The sequence below is a fragment of the Accipiter gentilis genome, chromosome 2 (assembly GCF_929443795.1).
Source record: "Accipiter gentilis chromosome 2, bAccGen1.1, whole genome shotgun sequence".
Classification (NCBI taxonomy): Eukaryota; Metazoa; Chordata; class Aves; order Accipitriformes; family Accipitridae; genus Astur; species Astur gentilis.
Genome location: NC_064881.1, coordinates 34,245,005 through 34,258,647, shown reverse-complemented (window position 1 = coordinate 34,258,647; position 13,643 = coordinate 34,245,005). Strand labels below are relative to the sequence as shown.

The 13,643-nt window shown below is 40.5% G+C and overlaps 1 protein-coding gene and 1 non-coding gene across 9 annotated transcripts in view; one reads left to right on the top strand and one right to left on the bottom strand.

Annotated features, from left to right (window-relative positions):
* Positions 1-13,643, bottom strand: part of OXR1 (oxidation resistance 1) — a 304,340-nt gene that overhangs the window by 234,922 nt on the left and 55,775 nt on the right. The window lies entirely within an intron of this gene.
* Positions 7,932-8,014, top strand: TRNAL-CAG (transfer RNA leucine (anticodon CAG)). Its single transcript has one exon. It is a non-coding gene; the product is annotated as a tRNA-Leu (tRNA).

The window sequence follows — 13,643 nt, the reverse complement described above, 5'->3', positions numbered from 1 at the left end:
TTTTGACGAAAATTTGTTCCATAGCTGCAATACATGGTGACCAGTCAGAAAAAGATACTGTACTGCTAAAAGATTGTAAGCTATAGCTGATTCTTGTAGATAACAATGTGGGTATTTTTAATACAGACCACAGGCTAAGCTGGCTGTTGGGGTTGCATGTAAGAGCTTCATACTTTTAATCAGGGATTCCAGAACAAAACCCAAACTGCTTGAAGAGTCTTCAAAACCTTCACACATAAAAGGTTAAATAAATTCTCTAAATGGATAGTCCTGGGTTAATTGCTAACATAATTATGCACTGTTTGTACTGACCAGATATGAAAGACACAGCAGTACACAGGTTCAAAAGCATGGCTTAAAAAAGCAAACACAATAACATCAATCTGTGTCTAACCTACAGTGCCCTTGGGGCATACATTACACATACAAGGGCAAGTTCTGCTATGTGATTGTTTTTCGTGGCTACTGGCTTCAAAATTAGCCAGGCCTCTAACTGACCAATTTCTTTTGGTTGAATTAAAAGCTCTTCTGGCTGTCAGACTTAGCCAATTACCAATGCTCCTCGTGGGCTTTCCTCCTGCTCTGCACTGCAGATGTTTGTGCAGCACACAGGGGCTCTGATGCACACAATGAATTGGCACCTTCTGCTTGTTATATCTGCAAGAAGCAAAACACTAAAGAGTTTAGCAGACATTTATGCTCCCCAAAATAGCCAGGACTGATTCACATTTACCCCAACTCACATAAGTTATCACAATCACATTACTTTCAGCAAAACCATCAGTTAAGGGGAATTTGTGTCAGGGCCACAAGCAAAGAACATTACAGCATGCCTGTGCTGGGAAGTTGTTAACATCTTCAGCAATTCCCTTAGGAAATGTCAACAGCAACACCACAAAAAGCAACATTTTAGTTTGTCTAAATATTAAGAAGAGCCTGAAACAGTTTCTAAAATGTCAACAAGAAAACCACACTCAAAACCAGCATGATTTCTTTTTGTTGCAAACATAAATAGTCCTTATGTTAGTTTGGAGAGCAAATGATGGGGAGTCAGCATGGATATCAGAGTGAAGCAGAGATTCCCTCTTCACGATATGCAAGAAACATATTAATCATGCAAATAGAAAGTCTTCTGAGAGAAAGAAAAGAAGATACTATCTCTCTTTGGGATAAGGGAAGTAAATGTGTAAAGATCTTGCTTTTAGAAAAAGAGGTAATTCTAAGGGGATGGCCAATATTTGCAATTTACTGGGTTACTGTTTTCTGTACACAATGAAGGGCTAAGCATCTTACACTTAACATACTGCTTGTGTCTCTCACCTACTGCATAACAGTCACAAGACTCTAGTACTGACAAGTGCACTAACAAACCCCACTTTCCAAACATACAACACTCTTAAGAAATCTTCCACACTTTCTAATAGGCTAACCATTATTAGACATTTTACTATTTTTATTATATAATATACATTGTATCATTATTATTTATCATTATCATCATTGTGTGATAATTAGCAGTGCTGCACTTGTTGCACTTTTTTATTGCACATAAGCCCATATAAAATCATCTGGAAGCTTGTTACCTCTGTCCTCTGCACCTAAGAAGCAACATTCACCTTTGTATCAGAGAGCAAATGGCTGCAGATCCCGTCCTTTCCACCTGGAGAGGACAGAAAGGCTGGAATATGCAAAAGCAGGTACCAAGCACAGCTAGTATCCAGGGCCAATAGGCCTGGGATTTACAGTTTTCATAGAATTTTACTAAGTGGGAAGTGGTTTTATCACATGGAGATAGAAACCAAGCCACAGTTAGCTTATTGTCCTTTCTTCAAAGCTTGTTTAGTACCCTGCAAATATCTGGAAGATTCAATCACCTGTGATACTCTACATAATCCCATACAGATCTCCCTCCTCTAGCTAGCAGGAGGCAAGCCCTTCCTGAGCTCCCCCTTCACTAAGGCTCCTTCTGTAACATCCAGCTCTTCACAGCCAGGTCTGCAGCCAAACCCCGCCTTTAGCCAAGTTTAAGCTAAAACTTCTCTGCCATGTCTCAGCCTTCCTGGAAAACGACAAGAGAGGACACAGGGCCTCCAGAACAGGTTAGGCGATAAACTACTTTTGTCCCTGGTTCTTCCACTTGAGAGTCTGGGAAACAGAACATCATCTGATTCTTTTAACATCAATTAATTACCACAAGGCTGCAACACTTAGCTATTGCCTTTATAAATAAGGACAAAACTTAACATAAGGACAGAACTTAACAGAGTATAAATGTGCATTTGTGCTTGAAATATTTTAGGAATTTGTCATCTAAAAATTAAAATAAATTCACTGTTAATAATAAAATATAGTTATTCTGTCATTAGGAGTTTCCATGCTTACCACATCTCCAATGATTTACAAATTTTTATTTCTTTTTTCCTTTCCAAACAAGCACAAGGATATTTTTTGTTGCTAGAACACTTGAGCTGGAAGCTGAAAGTCAGGTTAGATGCTTACTCATCAATTAGTAATTAGGATTTTGCAAGTCAGGTTCTGCCCCTGACACTGGGGCAGATCTCAAATTACCTTTTACTGCAGCCATGTTAAATACACACCCATATCCACACCCTGTATCTATAGTCATAAATGTAGCTACTTTCATCCATGGGAGTTGAAACGTTGCTGGACAGGAAGAGGACAGGTCAGGAACAGGACTGAGCTTGGCTCTTCATTTGAATTTGTTCTAATGAAAGTGGATAAGAAATCCATTCACTATCCTCACAGCTGTTAAAGCCTTACCCTGAACAGGAACAAAAGCCCATACTGATGACTACGGTGAACAGCAGATATGATCATTAAAATAAAGGCAGTTCTATCTTTTTGTTTGGAGACCTCCCCAATTTATGCTTTGGAATTAAAAGTATTAAGAAAAAAAATTACTCCAGCTGAACAGGCAGCAATCACCGAGCAAAGAGCTCTCCAGCTGGTGCTCAAGTTCATGATGAAATAGTGATTTGGGAGGGGAAAAAAGCTGATACTTAGCATCAGTTTCAGGGGACAGAAGGAATTCTCCCTCCCCCACCACACACACGGATGCTGTACCTCTTCTGGATCCTGCTGATAACATACGCTCCTGAGGCATTTTCTGTTATCATCACAGACAGCACAGACAAGCTATGCTATTTTCTATAAACACCACAGGGTTCCACACTTTTAATCTGCTTCATGTCTTCAAACGCAGTTTACTAATTTGGGGAATTTAAGGCAATGTACTTAATTCAAAGGAGGTGTATGAGCATTCTTACTTGTAAGGTGTTTTGAGGATGAGTTATTTTATAGAGAAGACCCATGTGAATTGAGTAATACAAAGATTTTTTTTAATTTATTTTATTTATTCTCAGCTGCACCCCTCAAATCTCTAATTCCTGCTAGAATGGATGGAATATGCCCAGGATAATGCCTCTGTTACTATTCAAGCCCATTCCTACCTGTGACCACGACAAGACTTGAAGATCTGCTGCAAAGACAGCTGGCAGCTGAGACAACACGGTCCCGACGCACAGCAGTCTTGGCTCTAGCTCGCAGTCTGTTTCTGCTACAGATATAAATATATTCTTAATACAAAGGAGTGAGTTTGGTCCCTAAAGATCATAGAGGGCAGGAAGAGAGTTTCCCAGATTTCTGGCAACATTTTGAGTCTATGCATTGCTTTATATTACTGTTTGCGCAACAAAAAAGGTCTGACAACAGGACTAGTGATACCTGTAAATTTAAGTACATTTGTATTGGCAGAACTAGGGGCAAAATGTGAAGTTATAAAAATATTGAAAAGGCATCATATTTTTAAAGCAAATCTCAATTTAACCACGTTTAACTTCATTATCATCCAAATAACATACTTCACTTTCTCTTTTGAAGGAGATGTATTGGTCCCACAGGATTCAGCCATTCTTTTTGAATTACTAAGTATTTCTTTCATGGCACACAGGGAAAGCCCTGGAACATAAGGAGGAAAACAACTCTCCTATTCAAAGAAAGATCAGCACAAAAGCACAAAAGACGCTCTCACTTTGTGAGTGGCTTTGCTTAAAGCAGGGCAGAAACCCAGAATGGCCAAGGAAGGGCTACTGAGTGACAGAGGATGGATAGAAAAGGTGGAAGAGAGGCCTTTGATATCAAGGGATGTTGTGATGCCTTTTATCTCCAGTGCTGGGGATGCTCGACCGAGCATTTAAATACATCAACTGCTACTGTACACTGATGTCAGTGTAAATCACTACAGCACAGTAAGCTTTACCATGACATCTACGAGAACAATTTCAAATTCAGTATTAAAACTGCATAGCACCACTAACTTCAGACCCCTGCAGTTTCATTGGTTTTTGACAGGGTTGTACGGATGTAAGCTTAGGTGATGGGTATTTATTACTTTCTCTTCCCAGCTGTGCTGGGTGAGAAGGTTACAGCCCCAAGACCTGCCAGCTTAACTCATCATTCTGCACATCATTTCAGCTGTAAATGGTCTTGGGTTAAATCTCTTTTTGCAGAAAGTTTTTAGGGAGTAACACCCAGAAGCTGAAGAAGAATCGGAAAAAACTGTGCACCCATATTCATGTGCAGAGTCTGGTCACTCTTCTGAATTTGGAAACTCCTTTGTTGCTACCTGTTATTTCTGAATTTTGCCCAAAATAAAACCAAAATAAAACCAAAATTTACAGATGTTGTTTCCCTTTCTAATTGTAAAGAGTTTTATGAAGCATCATGTAACATCTACAAATTCATGAACCTCATTGACTGACATTACAGGCAGGCACAATAACTGTAAACTCACAAGGGAAAAAAATACAAATAAAAGAAAAATCCTAGTATTTTATTGAGTTCCTTTTGAGGAAACAGGTTTTTGCCCCCAAATGCTTCCTGTTACTCTGATTAAATCCATTAATTCACTGTAATGTGAACAGCACTTGAAGCTCCATTGATCAGTGTGATCATTGCTGATATTTTAACATTAGCTTATATGGGGTTAGCGTTATTCTTAACTTGATTTTTCAAATGTGCTTTCAAAGGATGAATCGTTACTAAGGATTTTATTATGCAAAGCCACCTGAAAATTATTTTTCAGTGTTTTCCATTACTTCACTGAACCTTCTAGAACAATGTCGGTTGTCATCAGATACTCTGAAAACTAAACTCAAGAGTTTGTACTGCTTTTTGTTACATGCACAAATAATGCACAATGGAATCAGATTTTCTCCAATTTGCTAAGAATAGGAGCCTATTATTGAAATTTTAGCTTGGGCACCAGCATAAGGACATATGAGGGAATATCAGCAAGGATACCTAACAGGACTGAGTTTCCTCTTCTTCACCTGCTATCATCAGAACATTTACTCGGGAACCACTAGAGCTAACCCTTCCAATGGCTAATACCAATGCACCTCACATCCCAGGGACTTTCTTTTCAGTGGCTGAGGAACATATTTGCTGGAGTCCATCAACGTCCTGCAACAGAACAACCTCCAGCCTCAAGTCCAACGAGTCTGGCTATGTGATGGATAGGCAGTTAGTTAAGTCTGTGTCAAAGCAGGTGGGGAATACATACATCTTTATGAATATACAATTTTTATTGAGGTTTCCAGTTCGCTTACTAGAGCTCAATTGAGTCAGTAGGGCAACTGCTATATGAAATAGAGTCATGGGTCAGCAATTAGAGCTGAATCCACCCTTTGCATATTAAGTACCACTACATTTTGACCAGCAAGTTAGCCAGATCAGCAGACCTTTGGGCAGCAGCCTGATAATTAACTGCTGAAGTTCTGGGCCAAAAAATTCCCACTGGTAAAGGAGACACTGGTGCTGTCCAGGAGTAGGCTTGGGCTGATTCTTCACTGAGATCACTGTATGTTTGGTACACACTTAGTTCTGCAAGAAGAGCCTTCCTTGTGCAATCCACGAGTTTTGAAGCCAATGGGTAATGTTATCTTTAACAAGACTTAGACTTGATTTAAATTAAGCCCAATTTAGTTAATTTTCCCAGCCATTCAAGATATATTTAATCAGCTTTACATCATCACTATGTCCTGAAGTAGCGAACACAAGGTTCTGGAGCTGGTGGCTGAAGACCCAAACACCTATGTGCTGATAGGAGAAAGGGTGTAGGTTGCAACCCCAGCTCATTCTGGAGTTGCTACTCTATGAGTAGCCTTTGATGGCCATACCTCTGCCATCTCTATTTCTGCTTATTGGACTCTGGCCATCTTGCTACAGCGGGCAAGAAGACTTACCAAATCTCTAATAGTTCTGTTTCTTTAGACTCCACCAGTTATGGTTTAAAAATAAAAACAAACAAAACCCATCACCACCATGTTGGCTAGGACTCTGATTTGGGCAAAACTACTGACTCCATATAAACAGGTTTTGTGACTTTTGATACGAAGTCCCTGTTTCACAGCATTTAAATATATTACTAATTCTAAATATGGTAAAATTGTACCTCCGCCCATCAAAGAATCCCTCCCAGTAAGTCAGCCAGGCCTGCTCCTTCTCCAAGACCGGAACGCTGAAATAAATTACAGCATACTTCTATCTCCCATCTTAACAAGAAGCATAGAATTTCCAGTATGCTATAAAAATATTGGTTACATTGGCTAATCTTTACATACAGTTAGGACTCAGACAAGACTACTTGCTGCCCTAGAATGAATATAAGGGGAAAAATGCAAAGGTTTAGGACACATTAACTGCATATCCAAGATACAGCATTAATACTCTCAATTCATGAGTGTTACTGCATAAAATGGTTCAAAATTATGGCACATAACTCTAGAATCACAGAACAATTTAGGTTTGAGGGGACCTTTGGCACTTCCCTGCTCTAACGCCTTGCTCAAAGCAGGGCCAACTTTGAAGATAGATCTGACTGAAGTCAGGACAAGAAGGAACTTGTCCGGTAAACTCTTGTGTATCTCAGGAAGGATGGGGCCAGCAGGTCGAGACAAGTCATTATTTCCCTCTGCTCAGCACCAGCGAGACTGCATCAGGGTACCGGGTCCAGCACTTTGGGGTCACTAGTGTAGGGAAGACATTGACAAACTGGAACCAGAAGAACTGGTTTCTCCAAACGGTAGCAACTGTTTTCCTTCAATACCAGTGCCACATAAAATCAGTATCAATTTCTGACCAGTCTAGTAAAGACTTTAGCCTTTTTTGCCATTGGAAAACACTGTTCCTTAAGGTTCTGGGGAACAATTACATTTTGGGGCCAGACATATACTTGCCACTTCCGATAGTCAGTTTCTGGTTGTCCCATTCCAAAATCAGATTCTTCTATTAAATTTACACTCCAAAGAGAACCATTGGATTTTAAAGCTGATGCTCCCAAACAAGTATACCTCTTGCCTTCCACATTGACTCTTACTCCCAAATCCTGACCAAATTTGTATGTTTAGAGCTTCCTGGATGCAGCTTTCAAGCACAGGAATTCCTTTAATAAAAATGCAGCACAGGGACACACAATTTGTTTCAGCGTCACAGTCCCCTTTCAAATGCCACAGAGAACTCTCACCATGAATAACTTGTACCTGTCTCAAGGGGATTTTCATAGACATTACAGGAAACAAATCAGCCTTAAGCAATGCCCTTGGGCAACAGAGGGCATTTTTATTCATTTCTGTACACCTTCAAACTTCTGCTACATGGCATAAGTAATTTATGCGCAACAGTCCCTGTTTCTTTCTCAACATACTAACACTCAGGTACTCACAGAATGAAACAGCTGCATGTACCAAATTAACATCAGTTATTACAGTTACATTAAATTCAACACAATATACATTTTAGTTTGGAAGATTCTGAAGCATCCTTTGTGTGGGAAAAATAGTACAATATAGCATCACTAAAAATATCTACAGATACACGAATTATACAGTAGGAGGAGCAGTACCTCGTGGGTCAGGATGGCCGAGCGGTCTAAGGCGCTGCGTTCAGGTCGCAGTCTCCCCTGGAGGCGTGGGTTCGAATCCCACTTCTGACAACTACCTTTTGGGACTGCGGCTGGCCACCAGCGGTGTCGTGTCCCTCAGAGCTCAATTCTAGGGCCAGTCCTGTGCAATATATTTACCAACGATCCTGATGCAGGAGTGGAATGCACCGTTAGCAAGTTTACTGACAACACCCAATGGGGAGGTGCTGGTGACTCTCTTGATGACTTGCATAGGGATCTAGACAGACTGGAGCTTTGAGCTATGATTAATGGAATGAAATTTAACAAGAACAAATGCTGGATTCTGCACCTGGGACAGAGTAATGCCAGGCACAAGTATAAACTGGCAGAGGAGTGGCTGGAGAGCAGCCCTGCAGAAAGGGACCTGGGGGTGACAGCAGGCTCAGTAGGAGTCAGCAGGGGGTCCTGGCAGCCCAGAGGGCAAACCGCGTCCTGGGCTGCATCAAACACAGCACAACCAGCCGTCAAAAGAGGGGATTATCCCGCTGTACACAGCGTTGCTGTGGCCTCACCTTGAGTACTGTGTGCAGTTCTGGGCCCCGCAATTTAAGAAGGATGTGAAGGTCCTTGAACGCGTCCAGAGGAGGACAACACAGCTGGTGAAGGGGCTGGAAGGAATGTCCTGTGAGGAGCGGCTAAGGACTTTGGGGCTTGTCTAGTTTGGAGAAAAGGAGGCTGCGGGGCCACCGCATTGCTCTCTACAGCTTCCTGAGAAGGAAAATGGAGAGGGAGGTGCTGGTCTCTTCTCCCTGGCATCCAGTGATGGAACGCGTGGGAATGGTTCAAAGCTGCATCAGTGGAGGTTCAGACTTGATATTAGGAAGCATTTCTTTACTGAGAGGGTGGTCAAAGACTGGAACAAGCTTCCTAGAGAGATGGTTGATGCCTCAAGCCTGTCAGTGTGTAAGAGGCATTTGGACAGTACCCTTAATAACATGCTTTAACTTCTGGTCAGCCCTGAATTGGTCAGGCAGTTGGACTAGGTGATCGTTGTAGGTCCCTTCCCACTGAAGTAGTCTATTCTATTCTATTCTGTTCTTTTCAATTCTATTCTATTCTATAAAAATGGGATCTTAAATTAAAATGGGAAATCTAATTGTCTCAGCCTAAAGAAGGGAGCAGTTCAGAATCCAGCCCTCAAAATCTGGTGGAGTTTCTGCTTCCTCCCCACCACCATGCCTGCACTAGCCCTGCATCTTCCCTGCACTAGCTGTGATGCTGGATGTCAGGTTATATGCCTCACTGATGTAGCAAGAAACGTTACTCCCCTGAGCTGGTCTTCTGCTGCTTTAGGGAGTGGGACCCACCTGCCAGGCAATCACCTGGAATGTTACTTTAGTGGCAAGAGCAGGGGAGTGAGCTGAGCAGAGCGTGAGAGGGAGACACCAGAACTTCCTTCTCCCCCTTTTGCCAGAGGTGAGCTGTTATTTTGGCTTCAGATGTTTCCTAAAACTACAGCTTTCATCTCAAAACTACATTTTTTGCTTTTGCTTTTTTTTTCTTTCAATTTGCTCTCCCAAATACTTTGGATATTGCATTATGTTCTTGTTTTGTTAAAATTTAAAAACCTCTCAAAAGTGCATATGAACCAGTAAATGAATTAAATGTGAATCAATATATTAATATTTTTAGTGCCATAAGCTTTGAATGTTAAATATCCAGTACTGCAAATGCTCAGCAGACATGCAATAATGACCTCTAAACAAACATAGCACTAGATCATTATAAATTTGCAGCTAAAAAAGATGAATTGATTAATTATTTCAGAGGAAGAAACAGACTGAGGGAGTGTTTTATTTATCTGGTATTAACACAGGCTCCAACAAAGGTAACTAATGCTTTCCACCTGCAAATGCTACCAACATTCCTTGAATAGAGTTGCTTACCTACCCAAAATACTTATCTACCATACATTGTGCAGAGATTTTCTCCAGAACCTTAGCCCATGGGGTGGTATTAACCCATCCATTCTTACTAGGTAAGCAGCACTACAGTCAGTCAACATATACAGGGATGTTTTGCAGAACATCCTCGCAGAAAACAATGTTAAGATCACCATCTCCTGAACTGTTAATGCTCAATCAGTATTTTATTCCATGTTCCAGGCAGCAATTCTACCAGTATTGGAATTCTGAAAGAAGCATATTTGCCTGCTATGAATGCACAGCAAGTCTGGTGTGTTTGGGTCTGCCAGACATACAACAAAATCAATAGGCAGCTGTCTAAAGCAGTAATCCACAACTTAAGTTGCAGGGTGCACGGTTGGCTGGTCTTCCTGTGGGATTCATTTTGGATGAAGCATCCTGGTTGTTTACAGTTTTTCAAGTCCCACCAACACAATTTACAATAGTAGTATATTATCTACCTTATACAGGCATCAATCCAAGTATTATTAGAAGTTATTTCATCTAAACTGATAGTGTAGACTCTTCCTAACGTTTGCAGAAAAAAACATAACTGCGATAGAGATATACAGAGAGAGAGAGAGAGATAAAAACCATGAAATAAGCAAAACAGCAACTTGGAAGTCTAGAACCTCCTTAGCTTCATTTCAGTTATAACGTGAATATTGAGATCATATAAATCAGAATAGATGTACCTACAGTATTTGAGATGGTTTAAGCATCCTAGAAAACTACTAGTGAGAAGGCATTCACTAAACAGATTATGCATTCAATCACCTGTTCAGAACTCTAGCTTTTTTTTACGGTCCCTTCCTATACTTTAATCCCTAGGCTTGCATGGGGGGAGAGAGAGAGAGAGAGAGAGAACTGCACAGGGATCCAGCCACCATTCAGATAAGAAAAACCCTAACTCCAATGGAAGTTCAAAATATACTTCAGTGGTCCTAGGATTTCATCCCCTGATTCAAATCTCCATTTTGGACAAGGCTGCACAGGAGCTGCTGGACCTATGAAACAGCAGCAACATAACAGGATGCACAGAGCCACGGGTTAAAAAGTCTGCAGTCATGAACTCTGTATAGCTTGTAGTTAACAGCATTTCCCTTCTAGTAACATATTGTAAGGGGTGAATTAGGTATGCAGATGAGATTTCATTTGGATTTTCAATATAATTACACAATAAAAAACAATATTCTGCCAAGTCAATTATCCCATATTCACAGACTATAATAATTGACAAAAAACAAGAGGGAGAAGGAGGGTTAAATCCAAGGCCATCATAAACAACAAAGACCACAGGATTTCATTAAGAAATCCCCATAGAAATTACTTAGTTCTTAGGTGAATTACTTAGAAATTACTTGTTCTGTAGCAGATCATTTATCCTGAACTAAAGGCCTGCTCAGAACAAAAAATCTGCCAAATCCTTTGTTAATATGTTATGTAGGTTACAGTCACTATTAAGAATATGCACCAAATTGTGGCAAAGCACATGTTAACTGATAGTAATGATTTCTATGAAGAGAGTCTCTTCCCATAAATTGTCTTTCAGAAACTTTCACAAGACAGACTGGACAGAATCTAGACAGGCATTTGAGGGAAAGAAGAACAATTACTTTTTAAAAAATCTGATTATCAGTATTTATGCTAGCTATTTTATAGTCACATACCAATATCTGCACTCTCTTTATATACAAACTCTTTAGTGAGGCTAGGTTCAAACTCTTCACATGAATATGTTGAGCTCTTTATTCAATTTAAAATGAAAATAATCATATCAGCTAGACAAGATGTCCAGGCTTAAGTAAGTTCCATTATTAAAGGAAGCACATGATCAAATTTTTCTGAAATTAAAGCTGCATACATCTTCGCCATTGCTAGTCACAAGGACTCAGACCAAACTCTGAACATTCGCATATGCTGTGAATATTTCCTGTGAGAAAATGTCACAAGGCAAGAAGTAGACACCACAAGCAGCTCAGAAATCTTTTATGTCTCTGGAGTGGTGCATGAGGGAGTGCTTCTGATAAATAAGATAGAGAGAACGACAATTTTCTTAAAAAAAAAAAAAAAAAAAAAAAAGAAAAGAAAAAGGGACTATGCACTTTTTCAAACAAACATATTTCAGGATGCCAATGCAAACAGGAGGTAAAAGCCACAGAAAGATGTTGTGCTTTACCAAAGCATCAGTTGTCTCTAAGCAAGCCTCTATTAAATACAATCTCTCAATTAATAAGGAATAAGGATTCCCTTATTCCTGTGTGGCAGCTGCAGCCAGAGCTGTACCTGTGAGCAGAGCCCTTATTGACCAGAAGGGAAAGAACAGAGGCAGACCCCAATCCCTATGTGAAAGCCCCCTGAAGGGGTTTCATGGAAATAGATAATTTTATGGGCAAGCCAGGCTTCTACCATTACTACCAGTGAACCATCATACATAAGAGAATATTGCCACATAGTATTTTTTCCTTCGTAGAAAATTTTCTCCAGCAAATGAATGGCTGTCGCCAAACTCTTCTCCTCCTGGTTTTATGAATGTTGCCCATGGACTAGAGGAGAATACAGCAAGGCAGAGACCATCTCATTATATGCTCATCACAAAGCATAATAGATACCCAGATCTGATCAGTGCTTATCACTCAGCATGAGTGACTGAACAACTGAAATTTATGGAAACTGCGTCCAGTATTTCTCTCCTGCCACCAAATCCACACATCACTTTGAAAAGCATGAGATGAAGTTCAGCCAAGTATATGCTAAGTAGGTGGACACTGAGGGAGTTTTGAGATATCTCATTACTTCCACTGCTCATTAGTGGATAGGACAGTATATTTCCAACACTTTGTGGTCTTCAAAGATTTTTTTTTAAACAGAAGTAAAAGGAATAATCAGGATACCATGGCTCACCTGCTCCCTTTGTCATTGAAACAAGCCCACACTGGCAGTTCAAAGCATGTCTGAATTTGCGTTTATCTTACTGAGAAACAATCCATTACCAGCAGCTAATGATCTTTTTTGCCCTAATGAATCTACCTCGAAAGGAATCTACCTGGGGCTCCATGCTGTTCACAGTTATTAAAACATGAAAGCTGGACTAACTCTGCTGAGGACATTGATGCTTAACTCTGATGTCATTAAATGTCAGCTTTATGAACTGGAATCCAATCAGACAACACAAGTCTATCCTTATATTAAAGATTATGTATGCAGAAGCTCTTCTCTCAATGCAGGGGTCCTGGGTCTCTACTGGCATAAGCCACACTGCAGAGGTGCAGGCCCAAAAGGCAGCTTTGGCATGAGGAAACATGGGTGCCTGGAAAGTGAAAATAATACACAGCTGTTTCTGATAGCATAGAGATGCTTGTGACAGCATAGGCAGAAAGCTACCTGCTGCAAGCCAAGCTTACATGTGCATCTCCTATGGACAGATGTTATCACAGTATGGGGCAGCTTGTTATTCTTTCTGCTGCTAGTGTTTTTCATAACAGATGCAAATGATTGAAAAAAACAGTATTTATTTGCAAGGCGTGCCTGTTCTGAAGCCAAAGTCTTGCTCCTCTTGCAAAAGTCACATTCCCCTTCGAAAGGTAATGCTCTCTTTTTACTGTGGGCCAATCCACTGGCTGTTTGCTGGTAGGAGTATCCACCCTTACCTCAGAGTGGTAATTTCATACTCATGTTTAACTGGAACTAATTTATCTTCCTGTTCCTTCAGTGCTGGTGTTAGGCTCCGACAGCTCCCGCTCTCCCCGACACAG